The following is a 15386-nucleotide window of genomic DNA, read 5'->3' on the forward strand; positions in this document are numbered from 1 at the left end:
AAGAGGCCTATCATGTATTGTTGAATAGAAAAATACACATTCACTCAAGATTATGTTTAAGAGTCCAAGCTAATCTATCTTCGAACCTAATTGACTTGAGGTACATGTTCTCTTCATCATGTTTCCACATAAGTTCCATCCACCTTAGAGCGCTCCATAGATCTTGAGGCATGCATGTTTTCTCAAAAGTTTTGAGAATGGCACTAGTGCTATCCTCCACAACATCATATGAATATTTGGAGAATGGCACCAATGCCATTCATCAAATGGATAAATGGATAATGGAATTGGTGCCATTCTCCTCAATCCATGTGATTGATGGCATAGGTTCTAGTCTTAATATAATCATATGGTGTTGTGGACAATGGCGCCAGTGCCATTCTCTAACCATCACCTGTGACAACCTTGACATACAAGAATAATTTACATTCTATATGAGTTGAAGTTTAGAGAATGGCATTGGTGCCATTCTCTGGAATATCATATGGATATTTGAACAATTGCACCCATGCCATTCATCACATGGAGAATGGGGAATGGCACTGGTGCCATTCTCCTAAATCCTTGTGATTAATGGCACATGTGCCAGTCTCAATATAATCATATGGTGTTGTGGAAAATGGCACCAGTTCCATTCTCTAACCATCATCTATGACAACATTGACATCTAGGGAATGGGTTACGACCATATGCAATTGATTTTTACCATATGAAATTGGCATGGGGGTGTCTTCTTTACCTACTCATCAGGCCTTCCTTGAACAGTTGAAGCATTGGAACACAACATTATATGGATATTTGGATAATGGCACCAATTCCATTTATCACCTAGAGAATGGATAATGGCATTGGTGGCATTCTTCCCAATCCAGGTGATTAATGGCACCACTATCATTCTCAATGTAATCATATGGTGTTCAAAACAATGGCACCAATGCCAATCATGATCTGTGACAACCTTGAAATCTGAAGAAATCTCAAGGGGACTATCAATGACATGATGTATATAGGAGGTATAGAAGGAAACATAACACCAAAAATGGAGACAATTGCAAGGAATGTCATTAATCCTAACTTCTAGAAGAGAACATGGATGAACATACTGGCTCAACATTGGGGACAAGACTAGATAATCTTATTGTTGTTGCAAACATGTATGAAAACGTAGCACCTGATAATTTTGATGAGTTAGAAGCCAGCAACTTCAAGGAGAATTTGGATCTACATCCACATACAATTTCTTTGGATATGCCACAAATAACAATCATATTAGACCTGAATGGCTTGCTATTGAGTCATTGCCTATTCAAGTTGCCAATACATCTGTCTATTATGCACAGCAAGAATAGTTATATGGTTGTTTGTCTTGGATACATAGAATTCCTTAAAATCTTGCTACAAAGATTTAATGTAGGTATCTAGTCAATTGTGATGGAGCATAATGTACTTGATATGGTAGGAAAGCTGCAAAATTATGCAAATGAATCTCCCTTTCTTTATTATATGGTCTCAGCAAGGATGCTACACTTATAGTAAGACGAGGATAAATAGGCCCGACAAGGTTGGTGTTGAGGCAATGTTCAAACCCTTAGCAAAAATCTCAAAGGCATCTGGATGTGATGCTAGAAGGACAATCCTTGTTGATGACTCCCCATACAAGGCGGCTTGCGTTAGCCCTCCATCAAATTTCATATTTCCTTCTATGTTTGATGTACAAGACAAGGATGATAATACTCTACTGGAAGAGTTGATGCCTTACTACAACTCAATGAAGCAAAAGATGTGCATAGCATGATCGAGACAAATTGATATGGATAATTACCAGTGATGGAGGGGCATAAGGATTTCAACCTCGTCCAAAAAGTAATTAATAAATGGAGGGAGTAAAATCATGCATGGTCAAGAATGGAATATAAAACAAGAAATCTTCCTCTTGCAGACCAACTAAGACAGAGGGCTATAGGTGATAATACAAAACCAAAGGGTGTACACCCTAGGGCAACCCATGATGGTGATGGCCAGGTGCATGAACTCAATGCATCCCAAATAAGACTTTTAAGGAATGCTCCACAACTCTCTAGTATGAATGCTATGCAAGTTTCTCAATTGGCTATAGACCTAGGGTATACAAAGGTCACTATATCAAGAAACACATTGCTAAGGCCTACATAAACCGACTACAGAATGCGTATTTTCCATGAAGATACAAATGCCAAAGTGTTTTTTTATTTTACCTCAAGTTGGTATAACTATTGTTGCAACTAATTGAAATTGTCTTTTGTGATGTAGAGAGATATGCGTTCAAACCATGCTTGAGTAGGTACATACCAGAATGAGATCCATTTGGACCACCAAAATTACCTATCCCTATCAACAACTAAGTGTTCTGGAATGTTGCTTTTGACGTGCATCAGTCAACCATTACAAGTGCTGTTTGTGCACGACTCCACCAAGAGAGGGACTACTATTCTCCATGATGGAGGTGAAAGAATTATGTAGAGTTCATCCAAGGCTAAAGAGGTACTCCATCCAAGAAGACCCTACTATCCCTATGAAGGATATGGTACATATTGTTGGTGATGTTCAGTATGGTAATGTGGCAAGGTTTATCAACACAGCAACGGAAATACCAATGCAAAGGCAAACATTTGTTTTTTTAAACCTGACGTTCCACCTTGTCCATGATGAACATAGATATTGCAAAATATGGTCACATTTGTATTGAATCCATAGATGATATACATGCAGGAGAGGAGCTATTTGCAGACTATGAGTTTTAATAACAACATTATATTTCTTTATGCATTCATTACTTATGGGAGACTTTCTTGCCAATTGTGTAAATTGGTGCATAATTGTTGTGTGTGAATAATATGCAACATGTTCATAACTAAATTCATAATGGATTTTGAAGGAGTGTCACTCGTGCCATTATTTCCAATGGAGTTGGCACTGGTGCCATTCTCCCCACCGAGGCTAAAAATTGAGAGTTTCTTTGGAATCATGTTTTATTCCAAGGCTTTCAATGGTGCATCAACAAGATGTTATGTTTTCATCCTAAAGCATTTTTTCCTTTGCAATGAGTAATCAACATGAGATGTAACGTTATCCTTTTACAATAATGCTAGTCAGTCTAAACATTGAAAGTGCACGATAAATGATTGTCATTGTTGCCACCTAATTTTACATCAAATGCTTGTCATTGCCACTAGAAGTGCTAGTTTTTAAATGATGAGTTCCACATGTATGAATAGTCATAGTTGCCATTCCAATAAATCTTCACCTTTTTTATAATCTCGAGATACCCGAGCCCCACTTTTGATGCATTCAATTGAATCTGATATCCAACAAAGGGCTTCAGTCAAAATCCATTGACTAGATTTGGTAAAGTATATCCATGAAAATCTTGCAATCAAAATGTTCCTTGACCCAAATCCTCAATTATTACAAATGGACCATCATATCTCAACTTCAACTTCATCTAGAATTTCCCCCATTGGGCAAATGATATGGAATTTCCCCCATTAATCTTTCTCCTGATTCTAATCTACTAAGATAGTCCACCATGAGATGTTGCTTTATCGGGATGTCTTTGTATTGTAATACTTGTAATAAAAGTATCTAGTGAGCCAAACTTATTGATGATTGAGGCTTATTCATCAGATATAGTAGATCTTAATGGAATACCACTAGATTGCCAAAACCCTAGTCCAATGGAGCTAGAATTGGTGCTACCACCAGCATTTTCTTTAATAGCTGAAATGAATTTTTTTAGTCATTTATCTTTGTTAAATTTTTCAATGGTTGTTGATAGACATAAGAAAGATACATAAAAAATCTATTCTACCATTTGAGCTACATGACTACCTTCACATTGCGTGGTGGATTTGCTTCCTAGATAGCAACAACTTCTACATAGATCATAAATCTATTCTACCATTTGAGCTACATGACTACCTTCACATTATGTGCTGGCTTTACTTCCTGGATAGCAACAACTTCTACATAGATTATGTGCCCAAATAGCACACATACCTTCAAACTACAAAAGCACATATTGTAGTATCTAAGCTAAGTTGGGTTTATTGACATTTGGCAAAACACATCCACAAATGCTTGATGTGCTTGTCCTTCCTCCCAAACACACTAAAGTCATCTAAGCACACCCTCATGGAAGTTGTCAAATATGGTGTGAAGACTTTTTGTATCCACCCTTGAAATGCTCGGGACACATTTTTCAACCCAAAAGTCATCATATTACTAGTGAAGACTCTCCATTCCATTACAAAGGACAATTTATCTTTGTCCTCCTCAGCCATTTGGATTTGATTATATTTGCTAAATCCATTCCAAAAACTATAGACTCCATTTCTAGCCACTGCATCCAACATGGTGTCACAAAAATAAAGAGGGAAATTATTGGTTGTTGTGGCTACATTTAACTTTTTGCAACCTATACACACTCATAGTTTACCATTTTTCTTTGAAACTATAAAAATTTTGAACCACCCTGGGCATTGCGTAGTGCAATGACCCCTAACACATGGTGTTGGGAAGCCGAAAGTACCAGGAAAGTCTTTGTTCCCAAAGGTCGAGACGAGTCTCATTGAAAGACCATGTGTATAAAAAAGGCTAAGATGGGTTGGATTATGGTTGTCTACAACATTTGCACCACCATGGGCATTTTCTACTACAATGACCCCTGACCTATGGTGGTGGGAACCCAAAAGAGCTTGGAACTACTAGAAATTTTTTATTCCCAAGGGTTGTGATGAGTTTCATTGATAGATCATAGTCATGAAAAAAGCTAAGAAGGGTACAATATTTGAACCACCATGGGCATTGCCTAGAGCAATGCCTCCTACCCCATGGTGGAGAAAACCCAGAAGTACTTTGATTCCATGGATTAGGAAAAGTTTTGTTGATAGATTGTGTCCACCATTAAAAAGGCTAAGAAGGGCTGGATTATGGTTGTCTAAAGTTTGAATAAACGTACTTAAGGAGGCTAGGAGTGGGTTCTAGCCTAGTGGTCAAGGTGGACTTTAAGGCTGGGTTCTGGCTTGGTAGGTCATCGAGATAGAATGTCTAAAGTTTAAAGAAATATGCTTGATGTTATGAATGGCTTCTAGCCTATAGCTATGACATTCCGTGGTCCAATCAAGTAAGTGTGTATGGAGTGGGGTGGTATATTCTCATCCTAGTCTATATACTTACATTCTAATCCTAAATACTAAGTAACTTAAAATATATGTCAATCATGTTTTAAATTAAATATACTTATAATTTAGCCTAATCCTAATTTAACCCTAAGTAATGTATTCTAATCCTAATCTAATACTAACTAAATGTATTTTAACCCTAATTTGATTACTTACATTATATTCCTATAATCCTTGTTAGATATAAATGTTCCACTCTTGTGTAACTACGCAGGAACCAGCTAACTCTACTTGTAAGCCCCCATAGGAGGAGAAGGCATTTGAGTAGCTCGGTTATCCGGTTGGACACCAGATGGGGGCCATCCCCTGAATTGCAAAGAAAAAATATTATGTGGTACCAACATCAACTTTTCTCTCTTCTTTAACATTGCATGCACCACTACCCTTTCTTATGTTGGGACACCAATTTGTTGCTTCATGACTTTTTTTTTGGAGTTCCTTTGATCTTTGATTTTTAGAAGTAATCAATGTGGGGTAGACTTGATTAACCTAGACCTTTCCACTGATATAACTGATGATGCCAACCAGCAATTGGTTTAGTTTATATCAATTAATGTAACAAGGCTAACCTATAAGCCTACTAGATAAGGTTTGTCCAACTAAACGGAGTCAATTTGTCTAACTAAAGCTAGTTAGTTAAAATAAAGCTTGTCCTTACTAGAATAAACTAATATGATGCTTAGAAACTAACCTAACTAGGATTAATCTTACCAACTTTCCCATGTGGCAATTGATATAATGTGTGTGAGCATTCACATGGGAGTGCATTATCACAATTGACATGGCAATGCTAGATGTTAGACTTGATGTCGCAATACTAGATATTAGAGTTGATGTCAAAAACTTGTGAGAATTTTCTTGTGCTTCATTGTTGGTCTCGTGATTTTTGTTTTACATTTGTGTTTTTTCATGGTAGGAGTCAGTATGATGACACCCGTACTTGTCAATCCTGAGTGAATGTGGTAGGTGGATTTGGGTGTACCTTGGTGGGATGATGAAACCCTCTACTGAAATGTGCAATTAGTGGTCCCAATAGAAATTGAGCTTCTTGGGATCCCCTGCCTTCACATCACACATCACAGACTTCTCAGTGTCACCACCACTAAAGAACCCAACCTTGTAGGAACCGGCAAGCTTTTCCCTCTAAGAAGCCAGAAGCAGAAGCAGAATTGCGCTTTAGATAAGGATTAGGTTAAATATAAGTAAATTGAATTTAAAATATGATTGGGATTTATCTAAATTCATTATTATTTTGATAAAACATATCTAAATTATTAGTATTATACTTACTTAGTATTAGTTAGGATTGTAAGAAAACAATACGTCTGTGCTTAACAGATAACATGATCTCATATGGAGCTCATATGCAAGAGAGAAAAGTAGATAGTATGGAGAATCAAAAATTTGATTACTGTAAAACCGATACAATAGAAGGTGCTGCCTCCCAGCCGTGCACTCCTATGTGCGAAGCTTCGATGGCATGCTGGAAACAGTAGAGGACGGAGGCTAGATGCTAAGGAATCAGGGTTGTTATAGCTAGTGATAATGATGGGCTTCATAGGCTTGCTCTTATATAGCCACCAGTCATACTTGGTTAGACCCAATCGGGAGACTGACCCAGTCGGCCCAAAACGACCGACTGGAGGTTGGTCCCAAAATAGGCCACTGACCACACATTAGAACCGTGGTGCAAAATAGAGCAACTTAACTATGGTCTCCATTCGGTAGCCTAGAGCCATCCGAGATCATCTGGGGCTCCAAACGGGCCCCACGGCCTAAGAATGGGCTACCTCAGGAGATGCTCTATCTACCCTTAGTGCGGTCAGTCATGGGATGCCTTCCTGCACTTGCATGTAGCCTAGTTGGCAGTGTGCCAACTCTATCTGAAGCCTCTAGCCATCAGGCCACACATGGCCCCCATCTGGTGTGTCTAAACCAGGACCTACCGAATAACCGAGCTACTCAAATGCCTTCTCCTCATATAGGGGGCTTACAAGTAGAGTTAGCTAGTTCCCGCATAGCTACACAAGAGTGGAACATTGATATCTAACACCCCCCCTCAATGTCCACCTGCAAGTGAACTTACTTTTTTGGCCTAATGCCAAGTCGATGAAGATGCCTCTCTAGCAAGTCTCTTCCAAGAGCCTTCATGAAGATGTCCGTAGCATTCTTTGTAGTCGGACAGTACACCAAGCCAACCTCTCCATCCATGATGAGCTCATGTACAAAGTGATATTGAATCTCAATGTGTTTTGTGTGAGCATGGAACACAAGGTTCTTTGCAATTGCCATGCAACTCTAATTGTCACATGATAACTGCATAGGCTTATTCTGCACTACACCCATGTCCCCTAAAATCCTCCTCAACCACACTGCCTCACAAGAGGCAAAACATGCTGATTTGTACTCAGCCTCAGTAGAAGAAAGAGCAACTGTGGGTTGCTTCTTGCAGACCCATGACACAGCTCCAGATCTAAGTGAGAAACAGTAACCTATCACTGATCTCCTGCTGTCCACGTCTCTTGCCCACCAATCCGAGTCACAGAATCTGGTCAAGGTGTTGCCCTTGGTATAGGTGATGCCATAATCAAGTGTGCCTTTGATGTATTTTAGCACCTGCATCCCTGCCCTCCAATGGTTCTCCTGGGGCTTATTGGAAAACCTGCTTAGTACACCAGTCGCAAAACTGATGTCCGACCGTGTGTTGCACAAGTAAATCAAATTTCCCACAAGCCTTCTATACTTCGCTTTGTCCACCAATGGTGATGAATCCTCATTTGAGAGCTTCACGTTGACCTCCATAGGAGTGCCAACTATCTTGCACTCAGCCATGCCAAATGCCTTCAATATCTCTCCAGCATAGTGGGAGAATCCGTATGCACCTTCGTGCTAGATTCTCATTGGTGATGGTGATGCTAATCACAGTCATCTGATCGTGCAGATTCTTCACCCTGGTGATGAACTTCTCTACCGTTTCAGACTCAAACAGTTTCTCATTTGCGAGTTGAGTCTCTAGATTCTGAATCCGCATCTGATTTGTGGTCTCATATCGATTTTTCAAGACCGTCCATGCCTCCTCCGCTATGGTGACATGTTGAATTAATGCCATGACAGAATCACTTACACTGTAGACAATAGAACACAGTGCATCTGCATTTCTTCTTATCCACGTGAGAATCTGATCCGCAGTTGGTACTATTTGTTGTCCTGCATTTGCTGGATTCAGTCTCACAACCGGCTGCACGTCCACCCCAGTAGCAGTATCCCAAAGCTTGTATGCGCTTAGGATGGTCTTCATCTTGAACTTCGAGAGTGGATAGTTAGTGCCGTCCAACTTTCCGCTTTCGCCGAACGATGGGATTCGCAGTCTTGCGGGCTGGGCCATCTCTCACAATTGCTCGCAAATAGAAACACACTACCAAATCTTCTTGCTAGAGCCCAAGCTCTGATACCATGTAAGAAAACAATACAATGTCTGTGCTCAACAGATTAGGAGATCTCGAATGCAAGAGAGAAAAGCAAATAGTATGGAGAATCAAAATTTTGATTATTGTAAAATTGATACAATAGATGGCGTTGCCTCCCAGCTGTGTGCTCCTGTGTGCGAAGCTTCGATGGCATGCTGGAAATAGTAGAGGACAGAGGCTGGATGCTAAGGAATCAGGGTTTCTGTAGCCAGTGATATAGCCACCAGTCGTAGTCGGTTAGACCCAATTGGGAGACCGACCCAATTGGCCCAAAACGGTCAACTGGAGGTAGGCCACCGACCACACGTTAGAGTCGTGGTGCAAAATAGAGCAATTTACCTACGGCTTTTGTTCGGCCCAGAGCCATCCGAGATCATCTGGGGCTCCAAACGAGCCTCGCAGAGTCTGAGAGTGAGCTCTGCCCTAGGAAATGCTCCATCTACCCTCAGTGCGGTCAGTCATGGGATGCCTTCCTGCACTTGCATGTAGCCTAGTTGGCAGTGTGCCAACTCTATCTGAAGCCGTCTAGCCATGAAAGATGATGTTGGTACCACATCATATTTATCCCTTGCAATTCAAGTATCAACAACTAAAAAAGATTATGAAGACAAGAATTGACTACCAAGAGTGACCTGGGGTCCACTACCCATTATGCCAATGATATTGATGCACATGATGATGAAAAGTTATCTCCTCATCTATAAGCCCCCATATAAGGAGAGTGTGTGTCACATGCACCCCTGCACTTGGGTACAATGTGACACACTGGCTACATCGACAAGTGCATTATAGTTCCCAAATAGAAGATTTTGTCGCATGGTGTGACCCCTTTGTGAGCCCTTGTTCAGGGAAATTTAGGCACAAGCTATGTAGGTCAGTCTCTCAGCCTTAAGTCAAGTCAGAAGATCAATCCTTGTTCCCTGGTACCCATTGTGGAGAACAATATGGTAGTGTTTCCATATTAAGACTCTAGGTAGGTCTAGGTCTTAGCCTAGGGTACGAGCCCTTTTTGGCCCCCTTACAGCTGGAAAAATGAAGGAGAATGGGTTGGGGAAGGGCTCCCTTTATAGGCTGCCCTGCACCCCTCCTAGGCAAGTATTTATGGGACAAAGGCCCTCCAAATCTAGCACAAACTAGCTGACTCAGAAGTCAGCCAGTTTAAGGCTGGTTGGCTCAGCCTCTCAGCCCCCTTTTTAAAGGGGGGATCCTTGCCTCATTCCTCACCCAGCCTCCCAGCCTATAGCACCCCTACAAGCTCCTCTCCAGCCCCCTAGTGCAGCCTTGACACTTTTAGAGATTGGCCCTGACCAGTTTCAGCTCTTGGCCCTCAGCTCAACCTTCCGGCAAGGTGTCTACGGAGCACAACAGTCGGAGAATGGTGGGGAAGGGCTACCTTTATAGGCTTCCCTGCACCCCTCCCTAGGTAGGTATTTATGGGATAAAGGACCTCCAAACCCAGGCCAAACTAGCCGACTCAGAAGTCGACCATTTTGGGGCTAGTTGGCTCAGCCCTGCGCCTCCTATTTAAAGGGGGGCTCCTTGCCTCATTCCTCACTCAGCCTCCTAGCCTTCAGTAATCCTACAAGCTCCTGTCTAGCCCCCTGGTGCAACCCTGACCCTTCCAGATATTGGCCTTGATCAGCCTCAGTTCTTGGCCCTCAATTCAAGCCTTCAGTTCAGCTCTTGGCCCGCAGTATATGCTAAACTTGGAGGATGAGTTTTCTCATCTCTCCCAAAATGGGTTGACTGTGTTGTCTTACAGTAACAAGGTCATCACAGTAGCGTAGCAATTGGGTGTGTCTGAAAGCAATAAGATGAAGCAATTAATTTGGGGATTGGACACTAACATCCATTTTTCCGTCCAGAACTTCGATCACCCGATTATAAGCGGGTGCTAACTCTTGACCAGAATCAAGAAATGATGTTGAACGAGGGAAAGCCCAAGCATGTCCAAAAGTATTCCAAAGCAGGTAAGGATTAGAAGAAGGACAACCAGTACCAAAAGAAAGATGGTCATTGTACAATCCCTTGACCACATGGGAATTTGCTACAATAGTGCCACCCCATCCGTCTTTAGTTTTGTTAATGATTTGACTCTTTACTCCAGTGCATTTAATAACATAGAATTCAACACCTTCTTCATTTCCTAGTTCTACATTCATAGCAAAATTGTCATCCACACAAAGAGCATCGCTCATGCTATAGAAGGTTCATCATATATAGTGATCTCCTCTACTTCATCATCCTTGCTTTCATCTAGAATGGGTATGATTGTGTGATAGATCCGTGGCTTCACATGTGATTTGTTAATGCATGTGTTGTAGTTACCTTGCATGCAAGCATTGCAATAGCATGACAGCTTCTTACTATTATTTCCTTGCCATCCTCTTTTGAAAACCCTTGAACATTATGCAAGGAGTGAGTCTTTTGAATGGCTTTGTAGTCCCATTTACTGCTACAAATTTCACCATCTTTGATCTCCCAAAACACCCTTGCCACATCCCTCCGTTTTGAGGTATGGCTAGATTTTGCACCATGGGGCAAGTTAGATCTCAATAAGGCCACAACATCTACATCACATTGTAATTTGGTCCCATTTACCTTTAGTTGCACATGTGTTAAAGCTCTCTTCACTAGTGCACTTGCCGCATCATACTCACCCTTGCAATGTCCAGAACCAAATAAATTATAGGTCATCTTTATGTCTGTGAGTCCTGCATATGTGGCAACAAAGTAGAATGACCTTTTAGCCTTGAACTGGGAGGCAACACCATCAGACCAGTCACCAAACCCAGTGCTCTGATAATGAGAGTTCTTTCCTCGGTAGCCATCCATAATGCAACATAAAGCAATGTTGAACAAAAAGAGTATCATGCACTCTATCATCTGAGATAAAGAAATGCAAGGTCTTCTGCACATCTACTCCATGCCAAGTATATGTGATGTGAACAAAAATGGTAATTTGGCATTATAACAGGTAGAGATTAGATTCCAAAATCTACCTATTAGTAAACATATGGTATCTTCATGAATGCATTCAGAGATTCTGAAAGAGAACACACCAACTCAAGATTGAGTGCAATAGAGATGATCAATTGAAGTGAACAACTACATATTTCTTATATTGCAAATGCTTCTGTAATAATAGCATATAAAGTAAACATAGAACTAGGCAACAGAGTCCGATCAACAACACATGAGTCGAACGACTAACTAACTACATATGGTAGTTGCTTGCTAACTTGTAGACATGCTTGATCAGTGATTGCACAACTAACTTCCATTAAGGTTTTTCCATACATCCTATATCATTGTTAAAGATAAATAGTTCTTAAATATTTTTAGGCTACACTCGCCCACAATTTCATTCTACTCTTTGAATGTATAGTTCTCTGGAAAGTCGACCACTAATACAATCACGCCCTCTAGGAATCATAACACACACTCTTTAAACTGATCAGCCTGCCATTTGTAAATGAAATTGTGTCATATGAATTTCTAAATATGGATATTCAATAACTATAACAATGCATTGTAACTCATCTTCTTGATTGCAAACATCTTCCTTTTCTTTGTTTCTATGTCGAGAATCTCCTTGTCTTGGCTGGTCTTCTTATGGCATTTTCCCTTCAACTCCACTTGAAAGTCTTTAAATACCGTTACTGAAACATAATGACCTTCTTCTCCCATTTCATGTGGACAACATTGCACTTTGCCTGGTCCACATTTGTGGCACCATCCAAAGATGCATTTCAAATTATTGTACATGGATCCCCTACACCTCTCATAGAACACAGATTCACATAATGTTGAAACACTCAGTTTTGGTTTTCATGATGGCAAAGCAACCAGGCTGCTCACCATTACTTTCGCATGTATCGCACATGTAATAGCAGGTTTTCCCATGAAACCCAACATTGTCTTGTTGCATTTGGGTAATAGATTCCTTCAGATATAGCATTTGAATATGTTGAATATAACAACATGTATATCTATCCTTCAATTTTTGTTTTAAAAAAAAGTTTCATGTGCTCAAAAGAATGTTGTTGTATTTGCAGATCTAGAAACTCTTTTTTAAACTCAAGAAAGAGCTCAACCTATACCAGCAACAATAACACAATTAGTCAAAAGGAATGTATAAAAACCTAGATATATTGCTAGGAAACACTAGGTACATGTAGCTAGTATAATGACAACAAACTAGTCCTACATCCAACTTGCATCTTGATAACTACTTTGTAGCCAGCTTGTTCATAGGTGGCTAGTTTGTAGCTATCCGACTGGTATGCAGCATGGTAGTATGAACTTAGTTAGCTTGCACCATTTGCCCTTAAGGGGTCCCCTTTCATGTTGATATGGCCCTTGAGGGGTCCCCTTTAGGGGCAAGGGTCATATTGACATGCCATATACGTCCAATGCATGTCGATATGGCCCTTGCCCCTAAAGGGGATCCCTCAAGGGCCATATAACCAATTGCATCACTCTATATGGACACCATTCATATGTTTTACACCAGCTTGTTGGTAGGTCCAGTACCCAACTAGTATTCAATATAACAGCATGCAATTCACTAGTTTCCCCCTAGCTTGTTTGAAACTAGCTAGTTTGAAGCTAGCTAGTTTGCAGTTTGAAGTTACTTTAAAGGGAGCTAGTTTGCAAAATAGGTAGTTTAGCAAGGTACTATGCACCAATCTAAGCATGGAACCTTAAACCATATGTAACCATGATCAAATATAGGAAGGAATGCGTATCACAACATACATTAGATTTAGGCAACATTTACAATTGGAGATACCTACTTTGCAGCCGGCTTGCTCATAGGTGGCTAGTTTGCAGCTATCCAACTAGTATGCAACATGGTAGTATGTAGTTAGCTACTTTGCACCATTTGCCCTTGAGGGTCCCCTTTCATGTTGATATGGCCCTTGAGGGGTCCCCTTTAGTAGCAGCAAGGGTCACATCAACATGCCATATATGTCCGATGCATGTCAATATGGCCCTTGCCCTTAAAGGGGACCCCTCAAGGGCCATATCAATCTTTGCACCACTCTATATGGGCACCATTCATATGTTTTGCACCAGCTTGTTGATAGGTCTAGCTAGCCAACTAGTATTTAGCATAGCAGTATGCAATTCACTAGTTTCCACTACTTCAAGCTTAACTTGAAGCTTTGTTAGTGGAGTTTTAGTAGAGGAATGAGGAAGGAAGTGTGAGTTGGATAGAAAAGAGATGGAAAACTATCATTTTATGTTGAAAAGCATTTTTGAGTTTAGGAAGCTTGTTTTTGAGGTTTTGTTAGAGTTTTAAAATCATAGGAAGGTAGTTTCTCAGATTGGTAAGGTGTGTATGTTATCAAATCTCACAAAAAACAACAAAGAAACAAGAATCAAGCTAAAATTCAAAGTTGTTTTGTGTGTTAATAATCACCCTGTTGGAGTTGCAAAAAGGATTCAGGAAGTGAGGCAAAAGAGAGAGTTTATTCAAGAGAGACACGCCCAATATATAGGCTCCACTTACATCCAGTAGTGACATCACATGTGAGCTCAGTAGAACATCTAGATCCACAAATCTCTCAATCAGTTCCATGATTCTCTCAATCACACACCACACACCTAGATTCACTCAATCACACCTACTGACACCTATTAAGGCACACCATGTGTTCACACACTCACAACCTTAGACCTTAGGACTCTAGATCCCATTACATCAATTTGTCCTTCATTCCCCCCCACAAATTGATGACCTCAACCCTAGCAGTAGTCCATGGGAAATTTCATGGCCCACCTCTAGTGGCAACACACATGATCCGCAACTTGGTACTCACTCTAGTTGCATCAACAGTAGACTCATTTGGGCATCCTCATCCCAACATGATCTCACTTTGACTTTGGTTTGAGAGTTCCTCCAGGCCAATAACTCCAACACAAATGTGGGCCTTCTTCGAGATGCAACAGGCACTCCCCACTTCTACCACCTCAACATGGACATGGTGTGAGCCGGCCTTTGACCTATCGCTCATTAGCAACAAATATGCAATGAAGAAGAAGGTGATTGAGGCCCTCAATAAAATCTACCACTATGGCCGCAAAAAGAGCAAAGGGCACATCCATTTCACAGAGATCATCAAGCCAAAAGTGGAAAGGCTAGCAAGGGCCCTGCAGTGGTGGTTGACTTAAGTCAGACACACTAACACCACCAATCAATCGTGCCAAACATCTTATTGTAGCTAGCAGAACCCCAGGTCATGAATTGGGCTGATTACTTCTGTAATCAAATGTGGGAGGACCTCAAAACACATGGAGAGGTCATTGGCAATCCAATGCTATACATGTCAGATTTCTATCATATGCTGCAGCAACATCCGCCTATCGGCTATGGGTTGGCCAAAAAGTCATCCATGGGACTGGTACTAGTAGAACAAGAAGAAACCGAGGTCAATCCAAAGTGAGCAAATACAGGGCCCAGTGTTGCTCAGGCCAGTCGTCCCACGCAACCTTCAGCCTCTCGCACAGTATGAGGATTGCCAACTGCTGCAGGCATTCCTACGTCGTCAGTTACACCTCGAGCAATTGGACCCTCAAGACAAGGGCAAAAGTGTACAGCAGGAGCCCATCTTGGTGGACCACCTCCCAGGTGATGAGATAGTCACGATTGGCCTCCACCCAGGAGCTCAACCTATCCTAACAACCCCCCCTA

Source organism: Dipteris shenzhenensis, chromosome 14 (assembly GCF_047967505.1).
Source record: "Dipteris shenzhenensis isolate YYH24624 ecotype China chromosome 14, Dip_SZ_1.0, whole genome shotgun sequence".
Classification (NCBI taxonomy): domain Eukaryota; kingdom Viridiplantae; phylum Streptophyta; class Polypodiopsida; order Gleicheniales; family Dipteridaceae; genus Dipteris; species Dipteris shenzhenensis.